Consider the following 22313-nt stretch of genomic DNA (forward strand, 5'->3'; position numbering starts at 1 on the left):
AGATGTTACTCCTTCAAATAATGAGTCATCTGTGAAATCATTAAAAATCACAGGTAATGGCAGGAAAGAGCAGGAAGTTGGAAAGACAAATCAAGGAGTTACTGAAATGTGCTAAATTAAAGATTACACACACTGAGCAGGGGAGGAAAAAATCACGATAAGAGTATAACAGAGAGGGAGGGTTCACATTGACTGGTATCTAAAAGGTCAAAAACAGAAAGAAATCTGTAAATCACAGTGGACAGAGCAGTGAAGATGCAGGAAAAAGTTATGATCCTTGATTAGAGAATGTCACACGATTGGCACTCCTCATGGAGCACTCGTGCACCTTGCCATAATTAGTGGTCACTTGGGAATTGAATCCCCTCCTTTTGCAATTGGTTCAGGCCATGCATTTAAAGGATCATACTAGAGATGTTCAGAAGTCATTTTTTGTAGGTCCAAGCCAAGTCTCTGGCCATCTGGTTTGTTCCTAACACTGCATTGTTAAATCTTATTCAAATTCTGGATTCAAAGCTATGGGTGATTCTTTAACTACGGGCACTATTGGCCTTGTAAATGTAATTTCCACCACACCATTGTCTTACAATATAAAGTGCCTTGGGGCAACTGTTTGTTGTGATTTGGCACTATATACATGTGCTCTGATGTCACTGTTTATCTCCATAGAAACTACCCAAACAATCCTTCATACAAACTGTTTAAAGGGACATTACAGTGTTGTGGTGGAAATTACGGCAATAGTTTGGGACAACTACATTTTGTTTAAAAAAATTACAACAGTTGTATGACATTGAATACCCCAATTATGTTTTGATTATTTTACTGATATTTTATTCAGAGATATTTTAAAACATTAGAAAAAATGTTTCTTTACCATTCATTTTTATCATTGAAGATCAAAAGTCTGGGTGTGGGACAAGCACAAACGGCAATATTTGCATATAATGATGCGGAAAAAAGGTGAAAAAGTCATCATAGACTACTAGAACAAATTTCTTAACACACTTTCATTGTAAAGATAACTATAAAAGTGTGAAATTTCCCCTTTATTCTGTTTTCATACAATATGATCAAAGGACATAATAAGTGCCCGTAGTCTAAGAATCACCCCTATACAATAGTGCGTCCACCTAGGGGAGTCTGAAGGCATGCTTCGCCCCACCCCAACACCCATATGGACCTTTGCAAAAACTGAAGTGAAATGGTGTAGTCTAGTACATTCTTTTGTCACAAAACATGATCAATTATCCAGCTAGGTAAACGATCAAACATGCTCAGAGAAGACTCTCAGACCGAAGAAGTTGTGTTGTGTTTGAGTTTACAGAGGAACAAGGCCTGGCTATGAAACTGTAATACAAAAATACAGAAACAGCAATGAATGTATACTCTTCAACATAATTTTACAACCAAATTCTTATCATACAAGCTAAGGTCAGTATTTACCATGTACACAATCATCCTCACACAATACACATGAATAAATACCCCATTTTATTATCTGGCTACAATGGTACACGTGCTCTGATTGGCTGTTTTCTGGTCTGATATTTTCCCATACAGACCTCACTCTCAGTTAATAATCCTTTAATAGTGCTAAAGAAATGCTTAAGTATACATAAAATAGCAGCTTCCTGCACATTTTCCAGGCTCATGATTTAAGCTAGATGCAACACAAACAAATCTGTCTTATTTCCAGTTTTTCTTGAGATATATTAAAACATCAGCCTCTAGTAATGACAAAACAAATAAATGTAGTAAAACGTATGGCAGTGGCGACTGGTGCTAAAAATTTTAAGGGGGGGGGGGAGGCGTACCTTTGGAGGGAACAAAATGAAAAAGCACTTCATAAGGGGGCAACAAAAGACAAACTAAAGACAAATCAAAATCACAACACAACCTACTTTATTGCTGCCCAACACCATTAGAGACACTATTTGAACAGAAATTTTGCCCCCCTTTCTTTCTGGACTTCAAATTTCTCAATGACCCTGATTAAAGTCCATCATCTCCATCATGTTTCTTTTCTGCTGACAGCATGGCCAGTGCGTTCAGCCTCTGTCCTGGTTCATAGAGTTTTGATTCTTTTCAAGGTGGAGAAGCACCTCTCAGCTTCTGCTGTGGTCATGGGTGTGGTGATGAGGATCTTTACGCAGAAAACAAATGCACACAAACATGCTGAGATGCGAACAGCTTAATGCTAATGTTAACTTTGAAAATGCCATAGACATGCTAATGCATTAGCATCAGTCCCATTTTTAAGTTATAAAATACATCTATCAATTGTTTCAGAAGACCATAACAGGTCAGTTTAACATGAACTCTTTGGGGTTTTAGAGGGGAAAAATTAAAATAAAGCGAAATAAAACAAAAAACCAGTGAAGCAGCGGGTCGGCTCACTGCTTCATTGATTCATTGCTTAAAGCTTCAAAGAGGAGCTGTGCTGCAGAAACAGTTGATTACAGACCCTGCAGGGGTTCTGTAATCAATGTAGAGGCATGATCATTTTCCCAACAAACACCCCCCAAAACAACAGCCACTCTGAAGGACCGATAAGGGAATTGTTAAACAAAAAGTCTATTGATGTCGGTGGATCGAATAATTTCTTAACGATACCCGAAAAGAACCAGTTCTCGATACCCAACCCTATCTATAACGATAACAATATTAGCACTGGTGGCACACAGTGAGAAGATCACATATTTGTGTCCAACCTGTCCTTCCTGTGTGAGGTTCTCATGCTCTTCCCGTGTTTGCATCGGTTCCCTCCTCTGACTTCTACAGAGAGATGTATTAGATACTCTGGAAATGACTGCAAGTATAAATGAGAGTATAAATAGTTTCTCTGAATATATCTAATGATCAAGCTAAGCAGGTCAATGGGGACTTGGAATCCACCCTTCGGTGCATCGCATCCTCCCACCTGCCCTCTTGGAGCACTCACTTGTCATGGGTGAAGTATGCACATAACTCCCAGGAAAGCTCAGTCACTGGACTGTCTCCTTTCAAGTGCTTTCTTGAATATCAGCCCCTGCTGTTGCCGCAACAGGAACACAAACTCTCTGTACCATATTTACAAGCTCAAATACAGCGGTGTCATTGGGTTTGGAGGACGGCCCTTCCGCTTTTTTACAGACGAGAGATCGGAGGATCTGACATGCAAACTGGCACTGAAATCTGGTCCCCAGTATCAGCTGGACCAGGAGGTGTGACTCTCAACCCAGGATGTTCACCACAATACCTGAGCCCTTTTTGGATTGACAAGATTGTCAACCCTGTGTTGGTTAAGGTACCATGGGCACTTCACATTCATTCTGTTTTTCATGTCTCTCACCTCAATGCAGTTTGCATCAGCTCCTTGTGCCCCTCCAACCAATCCCCTTCCTCCCACCTTGTTCGCAGATGGACTGTGCTCCACATCCTGGATGTGCTGCACCGGGGCCTGGGTTTCCAATATCTGGAGGACTGGGAGGGTTATGGGCCTGAAGAATGTTCCTGGGTCTCGCAGGGGCTCCTCCTGAACCCCCCTCCTCTGGGACTTCTATTAGGACCACCCAGACCAACCTGGTATGTTGCCTGGGAGCTCCCATTGAGGGGTGGGGCAAATGTTGGGCTGGCGTGATTCTGCTCTGCTCCCCCTCCTTCCTGTGTCTCCAGGTGGCCGTGTCACAGAGCTGATTCAGCACACCTGTCAGCAATCACCTCCACCTGTATTTAAAACTCAGTCATTCCTCTCTACAGTCTCCAGAATCTCAGTTCTACCTGTGTGGTATCCTGGTCTCTGTTTCAAGTTTTGGTGTTCTTTGTGTTTCTTGGGATTCAAATCGTGTTCTCTTTTGCCACCAGCATCCAGCCCCACTGTCAGCTCTGTCACATCAGTGTGGTCCTGGTTCGGTGTTCATCTACCATCCAGATTTGGGAAACGCAGTCATTCCGCATTCTAGTCCAGAATGGCATCTCCCTCCACTAGTATCTTTCCCATTTGGCTCTGAACATGTATCATAAATTTTTGTATTTCACAATAAATTGTTACTTCTTTTCATTCATTGACTCCCTGCATTTGAGTCCTACCTGCCTTTTGGTCTATTTATGATATCGGATCCACCAGGACTCTTCCTAGAGCTGGCTACCAGTCTAATTTCAGCAATCGGGGGAGAAGAGTTTTAGTTCCGAAGGTGACCAAGAACCCTTTGGTCACTCTATCAGAGCTCCAGCATTCTTCTGTGGAGAGAGGAGAACTTTCCAGAAGGACAACCATCTTTTCAGTAATCTACTTCTACTAATCAGGCCTGTATTCTAGAGTGGCCAGATGGAAGCCACTCATTAGGAAAAGGCACATGGCAGCCTGGAGTTTGCCAAAAGGCACCTGAAGGACTCTCAGATGAGAAACTATATCTGGTCTGATGAGATAAAGGGGTGATTCTTAGACTACGGGCACTTATTATGTCCTTTGATCATATTGTATGAAAAACAGAATAAAGGGGAAATTTCACACTTTTATAGTTATCTTTACAATGAAAGTGTGTTAAGAAATTTGTTCTAGTAGTCTATGATGACTTTTTCACCTTTTTTCAGCATCATTATATGCAAATATTGTCGTTTTGTGTTTGTCCCACACCCAGACTTTTTATCTTCAATGATAAAAATGAATGGTAAAGAAACGTTTTTTCTAATGTTTTAAAATACTCTGAATAAAATATCAGTAAAATAATCAAAACATAATTGGGGTATTCAATGTCATACAACTGTTGCGATTTTTCAAACAAAATGTAGTTGTCCCATACTATTGCCGTAATTTCCACCACAACACTGTAATGTCCCTTTAAACAGTTTGTATGAAAGATTGTTTGGGTAGTTTCTATGGAGATAAACAGTGACATCAGAGCACATGTATATAGCGCCAAATCACAACAAACAGTTGCCCCAAGGCGCTTTATATTGTAAGGCAATGGTGTGGTGGAAATTACATTTACAAGGCCAATAGTGCACGTAGTTAAAGAATCACCCAAAGATTGAAATCCTTGGCATGAAAGCCAGGTGTCATATTTACAGGAAACCAGGCACCATCTCTACAATGATGCATGGTGGAACTGAGAGACATAGTCATGATTGATGGAAAGATGAAGCAGCAGTTTGCAGAGACATCCTGAATGAAAACCTACTCAAGAGCACACTTGACCTCAGATTGGGGCGACAGTTCATCTTTCAGCAGGAAAATGACCAATAGCACACAGTGAAGATGTCAAAGAAGTGGCTTCAGAACAAAACTGTGATTGTCCCAGAGTGGCCCAGCCAGAGCCCAGACCTGAATATAATTGAACATCTCTAGAGAGATCTGAAAATGGCTGTGCACGGACGCTCCCCATCTAACCTGATGGAGCTTGAGAGGTGTTGCAAAGAGGAATAGGTAAAACTGCCCAAAGATAGGTGTGCAAAGCATGTAGCATCATATTCAAGAAGACTTGTGGTTTTGATTGCTGTCAAAGATGCATCAACAAAGTATTGAGCAAAGGGTGTGAACACTTATGCACATGTGATTTCTCAGTTTTTATATTTTTTTAACAAATTTTCAAAAATTAAAAATAAAGGTTTTTCGTGTTGTCATTATGAGGTGTTGTGAGGAGAATTTTGAGGGGAAAAATAATTTACTCCATTTTGGAATAACGCTGTAACATAACAAAATGTGGAAAATGAAGTGCCACGATTGTCAGGACGGGCGGGAGCCCGTCACCAGGAGCGGCTGGACCCACAGTGCAAACTCCCAGACTAGGCTTTGGTGTTGGAGAAATCATGGTCTTTATTCCAGGCTTGGTTTCGGTACACATGTAATCAGTCAGCGTGGCAGAGGTACAAACAGGATCAGGCTGAGACGCAGTCACAAACGAGCAGGGTTCAGAGGCACAAGCAAACTCAGACATCCGGGATGAAGCAAAAGGCATGGTCGAGGTAAACAGAGCAAGGATACGGAACACGGCTAGACAAAAACAGGACTATGAAGGGCGCTGGAAAGTGTACTAAGACAAGAATCTGGTGGTGTGCTGTGAGACTGTAAGGACTTAAGTAACAGGTGCTGTGAACAATGTGCATGTGCAGACTAATTAGGTAACAAGGTGCAGGTGTGGAGGGAAGATTCCAGAAAGGGGGCGTGGCTAGTAGACAAAGCTCAAACATTGTGCAAGAGAGTGATGTGAGGAGCAAAGATAGTTGGGCTGGTGTAGGGAGTGTGAGTGAGGTGAAACAACACAGACAGAAACAAGGTGAGAGACATGGGGCAGGTGCAAAGAGCGTGAGTGAAAGGAAAGATACAGGTTCAGTGAACACAATCAAATATGAGTGAGGGACAAAGACATGATGGAAGGTGCAGGGGTGTGGAGTAGAAACAAATGGCAAAAAACAGAACAGAGCTAAAATGGAAGGGCAGAATATAATACAATGACAAACCAGGCATGAGCATGAGAACTGAAAGAAAATATCACCAAGACAAAACTAAACTGGAACTGACTAAGAAACCAAAGTGGCTAAACAAATTACAAATAAAACAGAGACTGTGATAACAAAACCTGACACTGAGAACAACCTATAACAGAACAGCAAAAATAAACAGATATAACTAAATGATAACCATAAAAACACAGACTGATTGAACAAAACAGAACTGAAACATGACCAAAGTATAAAAGTAACAAAAAGAAAGTAACAAAGCAAAAATAGAACACATGATGAAAGTAACAATTAATAAAACAAGGCTGGGGCAGAAGGAGCAGAACCAAATAAAGAGAGAAAATAAGGATCGAAGCCTGGAACTAGGCCGGGCATGACAATGAATACTTCCGGATTATTTTCATCCTTTCGCCTCTGAATTAAAGATTTAAACCTACACTTCAGTCAGATCTTGATTGACTAATTTCAACTGTGTTGTGGAGGTGTACAAAGGGATTCACAAAAATGTGATTATCATTTAGCCATTGCAGCCATTTTTATACAGAGCCATTCTCAGATATCAAAAATAAATGGACAAACTATACATCAATTATAAATATTACATTTTTTGTTAAAACCTGAATAAAACAAATTGACTGTCATTGACTGCCTGAAGTCCAGAATCCATGGACATCACCAAATGCTTTGTCAGACCTTTACTGCAACCTGCTTCATTTACTGCTTTTCTTTCTGGTTTGAGTTTTGTCTTCATTAACTGAAAATCATACTATGCTGAGTTGAGGTCTTAGCCTTTACGTATATGAATATTTACTGTACCGACTTGAGAAGCTCTTTGGTGGTATATTTTGGGTTGGAGTTCACAGACTTTTTCCACAATGAAATCTAGCATTCATAAGAGATGTGTTCTGCCTCTGACATTTCTCAGTGCTTGCATGGACTGAATATTGAGTAGTGAACTGCAAACTAGTGCCTTAGGTGTCTTTGTTGATGAAGAAAGGTTTACTGACCTTGACTTCTTGGACAATGACGTGAGTTTTTTATGGAATGGATGGATGCTCTGACTGCTGCACTTGATAAGCAGAGTGAGGTATGGGGAGTGCCTGGCTTTGCAACTGTGCTGTATCAGTATGAAGATCAAGGTTTTCACTGACTTGCCACGTGCCTGACTGTTTCATAACACTGGACTCAATGACTACAGACCAGTGGCACTGACTTCTGTAGTCATGAAGTCATTTGAGCATCTGGTTCTGTTCCACCTCAAATCTCTCACAGCCTCCTCTTGGACCCCTTGCAGTTTGCTTACAGAGCCAATAGGTCTGTGGATGATGCCATCAATCTGGCTTTGCACTTCATTCTGCAGCATCTGGACTCCCCGGGAACCTACGCTAGGATCCTGTTTGTGGACTTCAGCTCTGCCTTCAATACCATCCTCCCAGATCTTCTCCAAGATAAGCTTTCCCAGATGAACATGCCTGATTCTACCTGCAGGTGGATTGCCAACTTCCTGAAGGATAGGAAGCAGCATGTGAGCCTGGGGAAGAATGTCTTGGACTCCTGGACCACCAGTATCAGTACTCCTCAGGGCTGTGTCCTCTCTCCTCTGCTTTTCTCCCTGTACACCAATTGCTGCACCTCTGATCACCAGTCTGTCAAACCTATCAAGTTTGCAGATGACACCACCCTTATCGGACTCATCTCTGATGGGGATGAGTCCTCCTATAGGCTGGAGGTCCAACGACTGGTGTCCTGGTGCAGCTGTAACAACTTGGTGCTGAACACTGAGAAGACAGTGGAGATTATTGTGGACTTTAGGAAGAACACAGCCCCTCTCCCCTTCATTACCCTGGCAGACACCCCCATCACCATAGTGGACACCTTCTGTTTCCTGGAAATAACTCTGACCCAGGACCTCAGGTGGGAGTCCACCATTACTTCTGTTGTCAAGAAGGCCCAACAAAGGATGCACTTCCTGCGGCAGTTGAAGAAATTCAACCTGCCAGCAAGGATCATGGTGCAGTTTTGCACTGCCATCATCGAGTCCATCCTCACCACCTCCATCACCGTATGGTACGCTGGAGCCACCACCAATTACATACAGAGAGTACAGTGCATTGTGCACTCTGCCGAGAAAGTGATTGGCTGCAACTTTCCATCTCTTCAGGACCTGTACACCTCCAGGACACTGGGGTGTTCAGGTCGGATCAGAACCGATCCTTCTCACCCTGGATATAGACTTTTTGACCCCCTCCCCTCAGGCAGGAGGCTACGGTCCGTTCGGACCAGAACCTCCCGCCATAAGAACAGTTTTTTCCCCTCTGCTGTTAGCCCCCTTAACAAGAACCTTTACAACTCTACATTGTTGCTATCACCACCATTTATCACCATTTATTTATCTTAGCTCATACATTCTGTACATGTTGTAACAATGTGATAGTGTAAAGTTTTATTATATATTACTTGTTTTACTGCTCTATTTTTTATTTTATTTTTTTTTTTTGTTAGCACCAAGTACCGCAGCAATTTCCTAATGTTGTGAACTTGTTCACTCATATGGCAATAAAACCTTTCTGATTCTGATTCTGACTTCGTGGATTTGGGCATCAGCAACATATCTGTATGAAGGCTCTGAGTCATTTGACTTTGAGAAAAAGTACATTTGGAAATGCCAATATATTTGTAAGAAAATGAATGTCCAACTCCTTTTGCTTCCTGTCTTAATGTAATTGTGATACTTGAACCTAACATGTAACCTAAGGCAGTGTTTAAATGTCTTTGGTACCATGTCTGTTCAGAGGATCCTCATTGTCCATATGCACTGTGAAGCAGTGTCTTATAAGTTTGGCAGTGGTTGGCCGAATCTGAGCTGCTTGACAAAACAGAAAAAATCACCTGTTTTCGACTGATAAATGTGACACACGACAGAACAAAGCGCAGCTTGCGACAAGTTCTCGCTACATCTAAACACCACTTTAACTTCAAAATCTAAGAACAAACAAACAGAGGTAGGACAAAGTCACCATCAAGTCACTCTCAAGTCATGAATCAGCAAGTTCCAAGTCAAGTCTCAAGTCATAATGATGACCAATTGTTTGCAAGCTGACTTGAGACTTGACTTGGGACTTGCAGATTCATGACTTGAGAGTGACTTGACGGTGACTTTGTCCCACCTCTGCAAACAAATGTTACATAAATGTGCTTGTTGCATCTTTAAAGAAAAAAAATGCTTTTAATATGCACTGTATATAAATTAAAGGAAAATATGTGTGAAGAAGATGATAACAGGTGTCATGTGCAATGTTTTCTGCAGTTTTATGACTGGAACCAAATTCTCAGTGTGTGCACAATACCATTGCCACGGTATTGTGCACACCTGTCTGACTTTGTGTCCCTCCTGACAGCAGGTGGAATGTTCTGCGATTCCCCATTTCGTTTTTGGTTCACAGATTTTCTTCCGGTTTCTGTGGGGCCCAAACACAACTCCAGTTCTACATCGAGAAATGTGTGAAGCTCTCCCGAGTCAGGCACTAATCAGGAGCACAAATAACTGCAGTGGCTGTACACTGGCAAAGACACCTGTGCGGTATGCTACTTTTTACCAGATGGCAGATAGGGCCCTTTTCCTCTATGCCAAGGTTACTCAGAGCGCTGCAGGTCTGAGCCACTGAACAGCAATTCACACCAACTTGTGTATTTTATTACATATCCATGGGGATTGATCTCTCTTGGTCATGTGAAGTGAAAACTTTGTTACACCCCACACACAAAGTTTTGTAGGAAAACATCTGGCAATGAATTTAAATGAACCTTTATTGTACAAAAAGTAGATATCTACAGGGATGAAAATTCTTCGCAGATCTGCAAATTTGACTTTTTCTGGATTTCTGGGCCATTTATGGGATCCGTGTAAATCCATTGAGAAAAATTTGGGGGGGGCCATCCGTGCGACTTAAGCCTTTCCTCACATGCATGGGAACTGCAAGCTAAAATGTGCAAAGTTATTAGTTACGTTTTCTACAAAAATGAACTTTCAGCCAATCAGAATCTCAGTAATATCGAACATACCCTGAAGTGGACATTTTGATTTTCTGCAAGTTTTAGTTTGGCAGTCTGCCAAAATTACTGAAAAAGAGGATGAAGACCGTGTTAAAGACATTGATAGTGGTGTAAAAAATATGTTTAAGTGGACATGGTTGGAGCGAGATGTGGACGGTGTTATGTTACCTGATGCAGACTGATGATCAGCGGAACAGAAGCAGGCTACACATTAAGTAGGTTGACTCGGAGTTTTACTGAAACGTGTCAAGACCTCCATACAAGTGAACATTCTAATAACATTCTCCAACCTCCAGTGGGCAGTAACAGCTATTCCTATTAGTTACTTCCTAACACATCCCCCTTTTTAAGTTCTGAAATTAACATCTGTATTGTGAAGTTGTCTATATTAACTATCCATTAGCAAATTCCAATTACTGTAACTGTTCAAAAGATGAAATACAATCATACTATTTGTAATAAAATCATTCCTGTTTGTGTTAACGGGTAACTAAGGCTTCTCAGTAACAATAACACAAATAAGTTAACACTATAACATGAACACTTTAACATGAATTGACAGCACATCAATCACATTTCTTTCTTCTTCTTTTTTTTAAACTATGAAGGTGGGGTAGACTGCCCAATCCTTCAGCTGAGTGAGGGGTGTATTCTGCCCCTTGTGCCACTCAGACAGCCAAGGAGTACCTGCTAACTAGTAAAAAGTCCTTCAGGTACTCTGGCACTGTTCTCTCTCTTGCTGGGTATCTTCTTGGCTCAGGACTGCTAGGCTGCCCAGTGATAGGTCCAGCGGACCTGGGAACTGCTGTGGGTGGCTCTGCGGCAGTCGGGTCAGGTGGGGTCTCAGTTGAGTTTCCTGATGCTTCTGGAGCCACAGGTGTATTTGTGAGATGGTATCGATTGCGACGGAGCACCCCACTAGGGGTTTCAATCAGGTAAGAGCTTGGTGTGTTACCCGGTTTCAACACTGTTCCTCTCTCTTTGTGTCTGACACCCAGACATGATCTCCTGCGCGGAGCTGAGGCAGAGGGTTAGTATTGTGTCATCTATTGTAGCTCAGTTGTTGTTTTCTTTCTCTTCCCGTCTCAGTCGCCCCAGGTCAGTCCACTCTGGTTGAAGTGAGGATGGAAGGGTAGGAAGAGTTGTTCGGATGCGTCTGCCCATGAGTAGTTCAGCTGGGCTGTGCCCGTTGGAGCAGGGGGGTCACTCGATAAGCCATAAGGGCCAAGTATGGGTCTGGCTCTTTTTGTAGCAGTCTTTAAACTGTTCTGACTGCACGTTTAGCTTCTCTGTTGCTTTGGGGAAACCTTGGGCTTGATGTGATATGTTCAAATGTCCATTCTTTTGTAAACTGGCTGAAAAGGTCAGAGGAAAACTGCGGCCCATTGTCACTTCTTACAGTAGAAGGGATCCCATGAAGGGAGAAAATTGATTTGAGGTGGTTAATAACTGCTGCTGATGTTGTATTAGACAGTTTAGCCACTTCCACATAGCAGGAAAAATAGTCAACCACTAAGAGGTACTGATGGTTATTCCACTCGAACAGATCTGTTCCTAGGACCTCCCACAGTCTCTCTGGGAAGTCAAAGGGAATCAGTGGCTCTTTGTGGTGGCTTCTCTCTCGTGCACAAGTGTCACATGAATCCACAAGGTTCTTGACCTGAGTGCTTAGTCCTGGCCACCAGACGGTTTGTCTGGCTCTCTCGCGACACTTCATGATGCTGAAATGGCCCACATGCAATTTCTCCAGTATCTCATGTTGCAGTGTTTTGGGTATGACCAGTGTTTTAATTCTGAGTAGCAGGCCTTTTTCCACAGTTAACTCTCCAGCGAAGGGCACATACTGGTGGCATCTCCCATCCAGTGCAAACTTGTCAGGCCAACCTTCGTGACAGTATTTCTTTACCTGTCTCAGTATTTTTTCTGTCTTGATCTTTTATTTCCTGCAGCCTCTTCTCTGTGGCAGGCAAGCTATCCATCACCATGTTGACGTACAAGTTCAACTCTGTCTCAAGTTTGGTGTCATTCATTTCTTTCTGAGGTGCTCTCGACAGGAAATCTGCCGTGGCCATGTTTTTCCTGGGTACATGAGAGATTGTGTATCTGTATTGCATTAGTCTCATGCATAGTCTTTGTATTCTTGGAGGTAGTTCATTTAAGTCTTTCGACCCCAACAGGGGAACAGGTGGTTTGTGATCAGTTTCAATATGGAAGTCTATGCGTACCAGAAAGTCGGAGAAGCGTTTGCATGCCCATGTCGTAGCTAGTACCTCCTTTTCGATCTGGGCATATCTTCTTTCTATGTCGCTTAGGGCACGTGAAGCGTACGCCACTGGCTTCAGTGTGTCATCCTCTTGCTGCTGTAGTACGACAGCTCCCAGTGCATAAGAGGATGAATCTGCAGACACGACTGTATGTGTTTGTGTGTTGTACAGTGCCATAACAGGTGTGGTGCTCAACTCACTTTTAATGCTGTCAAAAGCCTGCTGCCGGCCGTGTCCCCATGTCCATGTGTTTCTCTCCCGCAGAAGATCTCGCAGTGGCTGTGTCTTCGCTGCTAACTGAGGTATGTATTTCCCAAGGTGATTTGCCTAGGAAACGTCTCACCCCGCTGACATCTCTTGGCTCCTCCATGGCAGTCACAGCATTAACCTTGTTTGGGTCTGTTCGAACTCCCTGGGTGGCAATGATTTGGCCTAGGAATTTAACTGAGTCCCAGGAGAACTCACATTTTTCTGCTTTCAATGTGACCCCATTCTCCTCAAGTCTCTTCAGCACCTTCCACAGGCGTTCATCATGGCATTCCTGTGTCTCTCCATGCACAAGAACATCATCCATCTGACATACCACAACCTCCAAGCCTTCCAGTATGCGGGACATCCTGCGCTGATAGTGTTCTGGTGCAGATGAAATGCCAAAACACAGACGGTTATAACAGTACCCCCGAATGGCGTAATGAACATGGTCAGCAGCCTGGAGTCTTCGGAGAGGGGGATCTGCCAAAATCCAGAATTGGCGTCCATCTTTGAAAAAATTTTCCTAATTTGCATCTAATTCCTTCCCTTGCTGTGTGTGCAGGATGTGGTCTCACACCTCAATTGTGCTCTCACTGTGTTTGTGCGCGCGCATAAGTATGCACAAAACCGTCTCTTCAGTATCATTCACACCTGTCCGACGTGTGCTCCTCCCGACAGCAGGTGGAATTTTTCACAGTTCCCCAATTCGATTTTTTATTTGTGGTTTTTCAGCTGGTTCCTGCTTCTTTCGCGAAAGGGCCATAATGCCACCCTGTTGCCCAATTCATCATCCCATTGCAACCTGCTGTGTGCCGCTGAACGCTGCATTATACAAAATAATTATTTCATAGCGGATTATTTTTGCTCTCCGAATTTGGAGGATGAAAACACCTCACAGAGGAATTTTCTACAGCTGCAGCTGTTCTTGTGCACATCTTGTGCACTTCATGATGTGGAGAACACATTTGAAATCATCTTAAAGGGAATTATTTGCAATATTTATTTTGTAAGTAAAGCAGCTGCATTTTCATTCCTTCTTATGAGAGTAGATATCTGTAAAATATGTTTTTGATAGATTTAACATCTCATCATAATCATTCAGATGAGCTGTGCTGTGGTGCGCAGCACTGACGCAATGACTCACACTGACACACAGTGTTTGTGAATTGTTTATGCAATGTTCATGTGTAGTTCGGAAAAAATTAATGTGTGCCAGAGATTTTTAACATTTCAAAACTGTCTTTGCACACATTTATGACTTTATTCTCTGGTACGGCAGATATATTTGCGTACCAGTGTGCGGATCAAATTTGTGCAAGTGTGAAGTTACCTTTAGTCTTGATCCAACACAATCAATAAACCAGACACACTTATTCCTCACTCAGCTTCTCAAGTGCTGCAATTAGGGCGTATCAGCCCAGTCTCATGTTTTTTTGTTTTTTTTTTGTGCTTCAGTGACGAAATGAGTCACATTTTCGTGACTGGGCTCACTCACTATTACTAACTATCACTATTACTAACCCCTACTCCTCCCCCCCACCCTAAGCACAACCTAATACTGCTCCTTCCCGCCACCCTAACCATAAACCCCCGACCCCCTCCCACCACCACCACCACCACTTTTAATTTTGTGCAGCCATCACGGAATGAATGAGAATGAATTTGTGCTGCCGTGACGAAAATGAGGCGCTTTTCGTCACAATATCACAAACCAATGGATTAATGTATATTTTGTGCTGCTGAATCACGACTTGCCGTGAGACCAGGTTGGGCATATCATGATTCTGAAAAAGTCACAGCATCCTCTACAAAGTCAAGGTCAGTAAAAAGTTATTTGCCAACAAAGGCATGTAAACCACCATTTCTGTAACAGTGAACAGTGAATGGAGGAGCTAAAAACACATTCTGAATGGATGTCAGTATTCACTGGAAAATAATTAAGTATTCTGCTCCCGTTCCCCACACCTATCACAATACCGATGTGTACAGGCTGGGTATGATATCCAGGAACTTGTGAGGATGCCACAAAATTTTTATGATGATCCTCAAGTGCAGCATGGACAACTGAATGAAATCAACATATGCTGTAAAGAAACAATGCTGATTTTGCATTCAGTGCCAGTCCCAAATAGTGGTGATGATTGTGTTCCTGATTTTATCCATGACACACCAGCATTTTCTGAAGGCACATAAGCTCATAAACAAGTAGTCCATTTTTGTCATCCTTCTTCAGTATATGTCTCAAGCCCATAAAGTAAGACGGAGTGCACGTGGACCTTGTGCTTAGTGGAGCATTGAATGTCATTTGCACTAATGATGAATGAAGTCATTGTACTAGACAAATGGGCCTTTCAGAACATGTTTTGTCACACCCTCATTACATGATCCCCTCTGTGATGTGGCTGCAACAAAGTACACAAACTACTGAACTTATATTAGCTGATGTCCATTAGTGCTGTGAAGTTAAATCGCAAATTAGATGATCTGAACTTCAGTGTTTGAGATATTACCCTTGAGTCCTGTAAGAGAACTACACTGGACAATCTGGGGTTCAAATCTGAAGTTCAGTTCACACACAAGCCACCAGTACATTAACAGAGAACCAAAATTCTCTGCTGTGGTACTGCACGCATAGTCCAGGTACTGCCATTTTCCAAAACAGGAAAGGGACAAGTTCAGAGGCTAATGATGGAACATACTGTCATGGGCCACATTTTGGTCTTCATGTAAGTATTCACTGGGCACTGGGCCGTGATTGTTGGAGAGTAGTTGGAGATGCAAAACTGCGACAAAACACACAAACCACAGACAAACCACCCCCCATTCAAAACATGGGAGTGGATGAGTGTGCAGTGTCGACACAAAGAAAATGGGGTGTCAGCGCTTGGTGGCAAGTATACTGTGGCCGAAAACACTCACTCACACACATTCATCTTCAACCACTTATTCAAGATCGAGGCTGCAGCCTATTTATTGCAGCAGTCATAGGACATGAGGCGGGGTACACCCTGGACAGGAAATCAGTCTGGCACAGGGCCACATATAGACAAACATTCACATGTGCACCTATGGACAATTTAAAGTTTCTAAACAAACTAACCTGCATGTCTTTGGATGTGGGAGGAAGCCGGAGCACCTGGAGTTCCTCCCGAGTGACCGAGCTCCTCACCTATCTCTAAGGGAGCGCCCATCCACCCTGCGGAGGAAACTCATCTCGGCCGCTTGTATTCGCGATCTCGTTCTTTCGGTCATGAGCCAAATCTCATAACCATAGGTGAGGATCGGAACGTAGATCAATCGGTATATTGAGAGCTTTGCCCCCCTACTCACTCTCTCTTCACCACGACGGTCCAATACAGCGACCGCATCACTGCAGATGCTGCACCAATCCGTCTATCGTTCTGATGCTCCATCCGTCCCTCACTCGTGAACAAGACCCCGAGATACTTAAACTCCTCCACTTGAGGCAAGGACACTCCACCGACCTGAAGAGGGCAAAGCACCTTTTTCCGGTCGAGAACCATGGCCTCGGATTTGGAGGTGCTGATTTTCATCCCGGACACTTCACACTCGGCTGCAAACCGCCCCAGTGCACACTGAAGGTCCTGATTAACCTGCATGTCTTTAGATGTGGGAGGAAGCTGCAGCACCTGGAGAGGACCCAAACAAACTCAGGGAGAACATGCAGGCTCCACACAAAAAGGTTGCAGGTGGGTGCTAACCACTAAGCCACCATGCTGCCTATTTTCTAGACATTGCATGGCAAAATTAGGAGAATGTTTTTCATGCACTATGCCTGCTGGGATAAGCTCCATATCCCCACCCCCGACTTTCACCAAAAATGAACCTCCATTTCCCATCCTGGCTTCAGGTCTGATACCTGGTACTGAATTATGTAAAAAGTGTAGAAAAGCTGTCCCCTTAAAATGTGTTTATCCTCATGTATTTACATAATGTCTAGGTCAGAATCAAGTAGACCACCCGGAAATCCAAAGCCACCTGGAAGAGCGCTCCGGCTACCGGTGGTGTGAAGAAGCCTCACCGTTACAGGCCTGGCACCATGGCACTCTGCTGCTGCCAGAAATCCACTGAGCTGCTGATCCACAAGCTATCCTTCCAGCACCTGGTGAGAGAAATTGCTCAGGACTTCAAGAAGACCTCTGCTTTCAGAGCTCCACTGTGATGCTCTGCAGGAGGCCAGTGAGGCTGACCTGGTTGGCAGCTTGTGGATCAGCAGCTTGGTGGATTTCTGGTAGCGGCGGATCTCTCTCAGCCTCAGTGCCGGGCCTGTAATGGTGAGGCTTCTTCACACCGCCAATAGCCGCAGCGCTCTTCCGGCTTTGGATTTACAGGCGGTCTGCTTGGTTCTGGTCATATTAAGTTTACTCTGTGAAACTGCAGGCCACTTTGTTACATAGTAATTAAATTTACTATCCGGTACAACATACGGTTCCACTGAACCAACTGTTATGGGCCTTTTGTAGTGAATACTTCAGGCCAATCCGTCAATGCATCCCAATCCGTCAAGATGCATTTTCAACACATCTGACACATGACGTCAAATGCGTCGCTTCGGAAGCGGCAAGGGGGTGGAGATTGCCATGTCACACTTTGGCTGTTTCCACAACCTGAAAAAAGTTCAGCGATTGCCATCTTGAATTTGGGTCACCTGAACCACAAAAAAGCTTTAAAAAACAGCAGTAGAACGATTCTCCCATCACCCTGCTGGGAGAAGCTTTTTTTCAGCTACTTTTCGGAGTGACGCCGACCGAGGGAGAACTGATGACTTGGTGGGATATCGATCGAACTGCGACAGCGGGCCGACCCGCACGGAGAAGCCGGCCTTCAGGCATCATCATTGGGCAGACCGAGGCAGGCAGCCGGGGTGATGGAGCAGACCCATTCAGTCCGAAATCTCCCACTTTTTGGATATATGCGAAGTCGCAGTTTGCCCATCGGAGATTAGTTCTGCAGCTTTATTGAGGTGAGAATAATGTAAAAATAAAACGTGATGTTTACTGAACTGCTGTGAAGGTTTAATGATCGGCTAATGTTAGCTTAGCCTTTTAACACAGTTGATCTGAGTGAACGCTTTAATTTCTAAATGGTTCAGTCTTTTTTATTTTTACCAAATAAAGCTACAGCTTTTTTCGAACACCACAAAAACTCAACTTATTTTTAGGGTGTTTTTTTTTCCCATTGTTTTTTTCGCGTTTTTTTTTTTCCTTTTTTTTATATAAATTGTTTAGTGTTTCTTTATATTTAAAGAAATATTTTATTTGTCCCAATCAGGAACATTTGCTGTGCAGACAACCAAACTTCCATTGATGAGCTGAACACCACGACAGTCCAATCGAAAGAAAACATCTCTGCTCTTCAAAATAGGACAGAAGCCTCTTCAGCAACACCACCAGAGTTCAAAGCTGCAGAAGAGACCTTCATCTGGTCCCGAGAATCCAGCATAACATCACCTGCTTCTAAATAAAAGGCTCTTTGAACAGTAACTATTTTATTATTTTTTAAAAAGCTGTTTCATTTTATATTTTAACAATAAATGAATGGATCATTAAAAATGTCCACGAAATCAAAGTCACAAGACATTTGCACAGGTAGAAGCTCTCCACATATTGCGCTCAAATTCCATCCATCCATCCATCCATCCATTTTCTTCCGCTTTATCCGGAGTCGGGTCGCGAGGGCAGCAGCCGCCCAGACTTCCCGATCCACACACACCTCCCCCAGCTCCTCCGGGGGAACCCCAAGGCGTTCCCAAGGCAGCCGAGAGATGTAGTCCCTCCAGCGTGTCCTGGGTCTTCCCTGGGGCCTCCTCCCAATGGGACGTGCCCGGAACACCTCTCCAGCGAGGCGTCCAGGGGGCATTCGGAAGAGAAGCCCGAGCCACCTCAACTGACTCCTTTTGACGTGGAGGAGTGGCAATGCGCACTCCCATCAGAAGCGTCAGTTTAGCTCGGCTTTTGACGCGACGCTTCTGACACATCTAAAAAGCAATGCGTCTCATTGAAAATAATGCTTTTTAGACTGATTTTTGACGCATTTGACATATCTGACGTATTCAGTGTGAAAGGCCCATCACACATCGATCACAATAAACAGCTTTATCTCAAGGGTTTAAAGCCTCGCAATAAGCTTTCATTCTCTCTATTTTCTTTCACGCGCCAGCCACATAGTAAATAAACGATGGAGACGGGAGCAGAGTCATTATCTATCAAAGCACCCACGTTTCCTGAAAGCAACATCATGTGAGGACTGTTTGCTCTCCTGTCACTCACAATTCCACGCCCCTCTCAATCGCAGCCACGCCCTCCCACGCCAGAATGGGGCCAAAAGTTTGAAACTGAAAAAATAAAATCTGAAAGTGAAAAAAAGATCTGAAGGTGAAAAAAGAAATATGAATGAAAATAAATTATTTGATCAAAATAATTACAGAGCTGAATCAAAATATATTTAAACTGAAAAATATATATCTTACTTATTTTTATTTTAATAATGCTTTTTAAATTATTATAAAATTCAAGAACATACATTGAATTTTCAGTTTCAAAATGTTTTTTCAATCTTTTTTATTTTCAGATTACAAAACTTTTGGCCTGGATTTAGCTCCATAGGAATGTGGCAGTGGTGAGGCACACTAACCACTTGGCCACCACCCCTGTGTCTAAGTAAGTAAGTAATTTCTTAATATATTTTCTGTTGAACTTGGGCTTGACCCACTATATTACCTCTGCCAAGGAGGTTATGTTTTTGGACGAGTTTGTTGTTTGTCTGTCTGTCTGTCTGTCAGCAGGATAACTCAAAAAGTTTTGAATGGATTTTGATTAAATTTTGTGGAGTGGTTGGAAATGACAAGAGGAACAAGTGATTAAATTTTAGTGGTGATCTGGATCACGATCCAGATCCAGGAATTTTTTAAGCGATTCTTCACCATTGCGGGATAGGGGGAATTTTGACATTCTAGTTTCTAACTCCACAAAAACAAGGCAGAAAGGCTTGAAAAAAATTAGGGTGTAACATAGTCAAATGTTCTATCAAATAACAAAGTTTGGTGATGATCGGATCTGGATTCTAGATCTGGTGATCCAGAATCGAGGGCGTAGGCAGAAATCATAAAACGGGTGGGCCCAGAAAAAATCAGACAGGCCCAACCTTTGGGGTTGTAGGTAAGGTGTAGGTATTATAATACACCATTTGAAAAAGTATGCCACGTTTGGACATCGCAAGCAACGTTATCACTTAGTCTACAGCACTGGCAAAGTCAACACACAGACGCAACACGTCAGACACAAGTACTCTTCATGGATAATGCAAGCTGCAGTGCAGCGCCACACACACACCCACCACACACACACACACACACACACACACACACACACACACACACACACACACACCACATTCAGTGCAAGTCTGGTAGCCTACTTGGCTGGGCCTAAACCCAACCTCAATAGGTATTTAAATAAGGCATTGTTTCAAAAATGAATTCCAAGTTTAATGATGAACACATCTCAGCCAACTGCACAGACGCTGTGTGCACAGTTACACAGACGCAAAGTGTCAGACACAAGCACCCCATGGACAATGCAAGCAGCAGCAACGCTTAGTCATGTAAAGTCCTTTAAAATAAAAATTCAAAATATATCCGCAACATGAAAACAGGTTGGCTCGGCGGCCAAATTATAAAATTGATAAACAATGGAAACCATGGCTCGGCGGCCAAATTAAAAACCATCAGAACGACACCAACATGATTTGTGGCAGTTGCAATATAATATTAACAATTAGGCCTATTTAGAAGAAAAAAGTAATTAATGGTCTCACACTTACATTTGATGAATCCTTTTAATGCTACAGCAGGAGACGACGGGGTTTTTTGTTGAACTTATCACGTCATCATAGTCCAACGATTCGGTCAGTTCTCTTTCAAGGGAAAGCACAGAGAGTGCATTCAGTCTGTGAGTCAACATGGATGTTCTGGTGGACGTTTTTATCGATTAACAGTAGAAAACAGCGAAATCCGAAGTAGTCAGCGCTATTTTTTGCAATTATTATAGTTGTTTTAAGGCTGTAAAACCCCTCACTACACACTTTATACACTTTTCTCAAACAGGCATTAACATTTTCTCACTTTTCTCTCTTGTGTAAACACTCTTTTTTTCTGGCGAGAATATAAACAGACACAGCAGAATGCGCTCTCCCTTCGCTCACTGCCTCCGGAGGTACGGATGCGGGACCCGCAAAGAATCCAAGTCCTCTCTGTGGCCACGGAGCTCTGCAGCTGCGTCAACATCCACATCAAAACAGCAAGTGTAGTCTCTGGACCTGTTGCCAGATTTGGCGCAATTCCGCACAGCAGACAGGAGGGCAGTGTGAGTGGCCCGCTGCTGCGTTTATCGAGCCCGCAGAAAGCGCATCGGAGGCAGTGAGAGCAATCGCGGTGATGCCGACCAGTGCCGCGACCAGCCCGCCTGATAAGGACTCAGAACACAATGCGCTTTAAAAAAAAGCATGCAAAATTGCTCTAAAAAAAATCCGCAAAACTGTGAGGCCGCGAAAGGTGAACCGCGTTATAGCGAGGGACCACTGTACTCTGAAAATGAATTAATAAAAATCACAGAAGATGAACCAGATTTTTTTGACAAAATTTATTAATTGTCGCTCAGTGCTAATGCAATACCATATCATAGGAATACAATGAGGCAACAACAGGTGACTGTCGAGTGCCTGGCTGACAAGTGGGCGGGCCCAGGCCCATCCAGGCCCACCCCTGGCTACGCGTAAGTCCAGAATATGCAAAAATATAGGGAAAATAGAAAATGTGTCAGTGTGAGGTGACAAATGAAGCTAGAGATGCACAACTAACACAAATTGTAGCTGAATCTGTACTGTTCAGTAAGGTGTCATCAGATTTGATGTAGCTTCAAATGTTATGGAGCTAGATCCAGAAGAAAACCGCCATTACCGAAAAATCGTTTTTATACAATAACTTTTGAACTAATAAAGACATAAAAGTGATTCCAAGTTCTAGGTATGTTTTCATGGTCAGGATGTCAAATATACAGGAAAGAAAAGTGTATGTGTCATAGTTTTGGTTGTAACACTGAATTGTTGAATAGACCACTGTGCCAAGGAGGGAATCTCTTTAGGGTCAGTGACCCTATGGCCTTGGCGGAGGTTTGCACTCTCTGAGTGCTTCTATTTATGTATTTATTTATTTTAATATTGTTTAGGGTGTGAGAATTTGTGTTGCTGTGAAGACCTGAGTTGTGTTCTTGCTTTCAAATTTAA

At 43.0% G+C, this 22313-nt stretch overlaps 1 long non-coding RNA gene across 1 annotated transcript; it reads left to right on the forward strand.

Annotated features, from left to right (window-relative positions):
* Positions 1 to 441: 441 nt before the first annotated feature.
* On the forward strand, positions 442 to 21745 carry LOC117520657. The gene is made up of 3 exons (XR_004563720.1): positions 442 to 522; positions 15366 to 15375; positions 21735 to 21745. It is a non-coding gene; the product is annotated as an uncharacterized LOC117520657 (long non-coding RNA).
* The last annotated feature ends 568 nt before the right edge of the window (positions 21746 to 22313 follow it).

This window comes from Thalassophryne amazonica, chromosome 11, assembly GCF_902500255.1.
Source record: "Thalassophryne amazonica chromosome 11, fThaAma1.1, whole genome shotgun sequence".
Classification (NCBI taxonomy): domain Eukaryota; kingdom Metazoa; phylum Chordata; class Actinopteri; order Batrachoidiformes; family Batrachoididae; genus Thalassophryne; species Thalassophryne amazonica.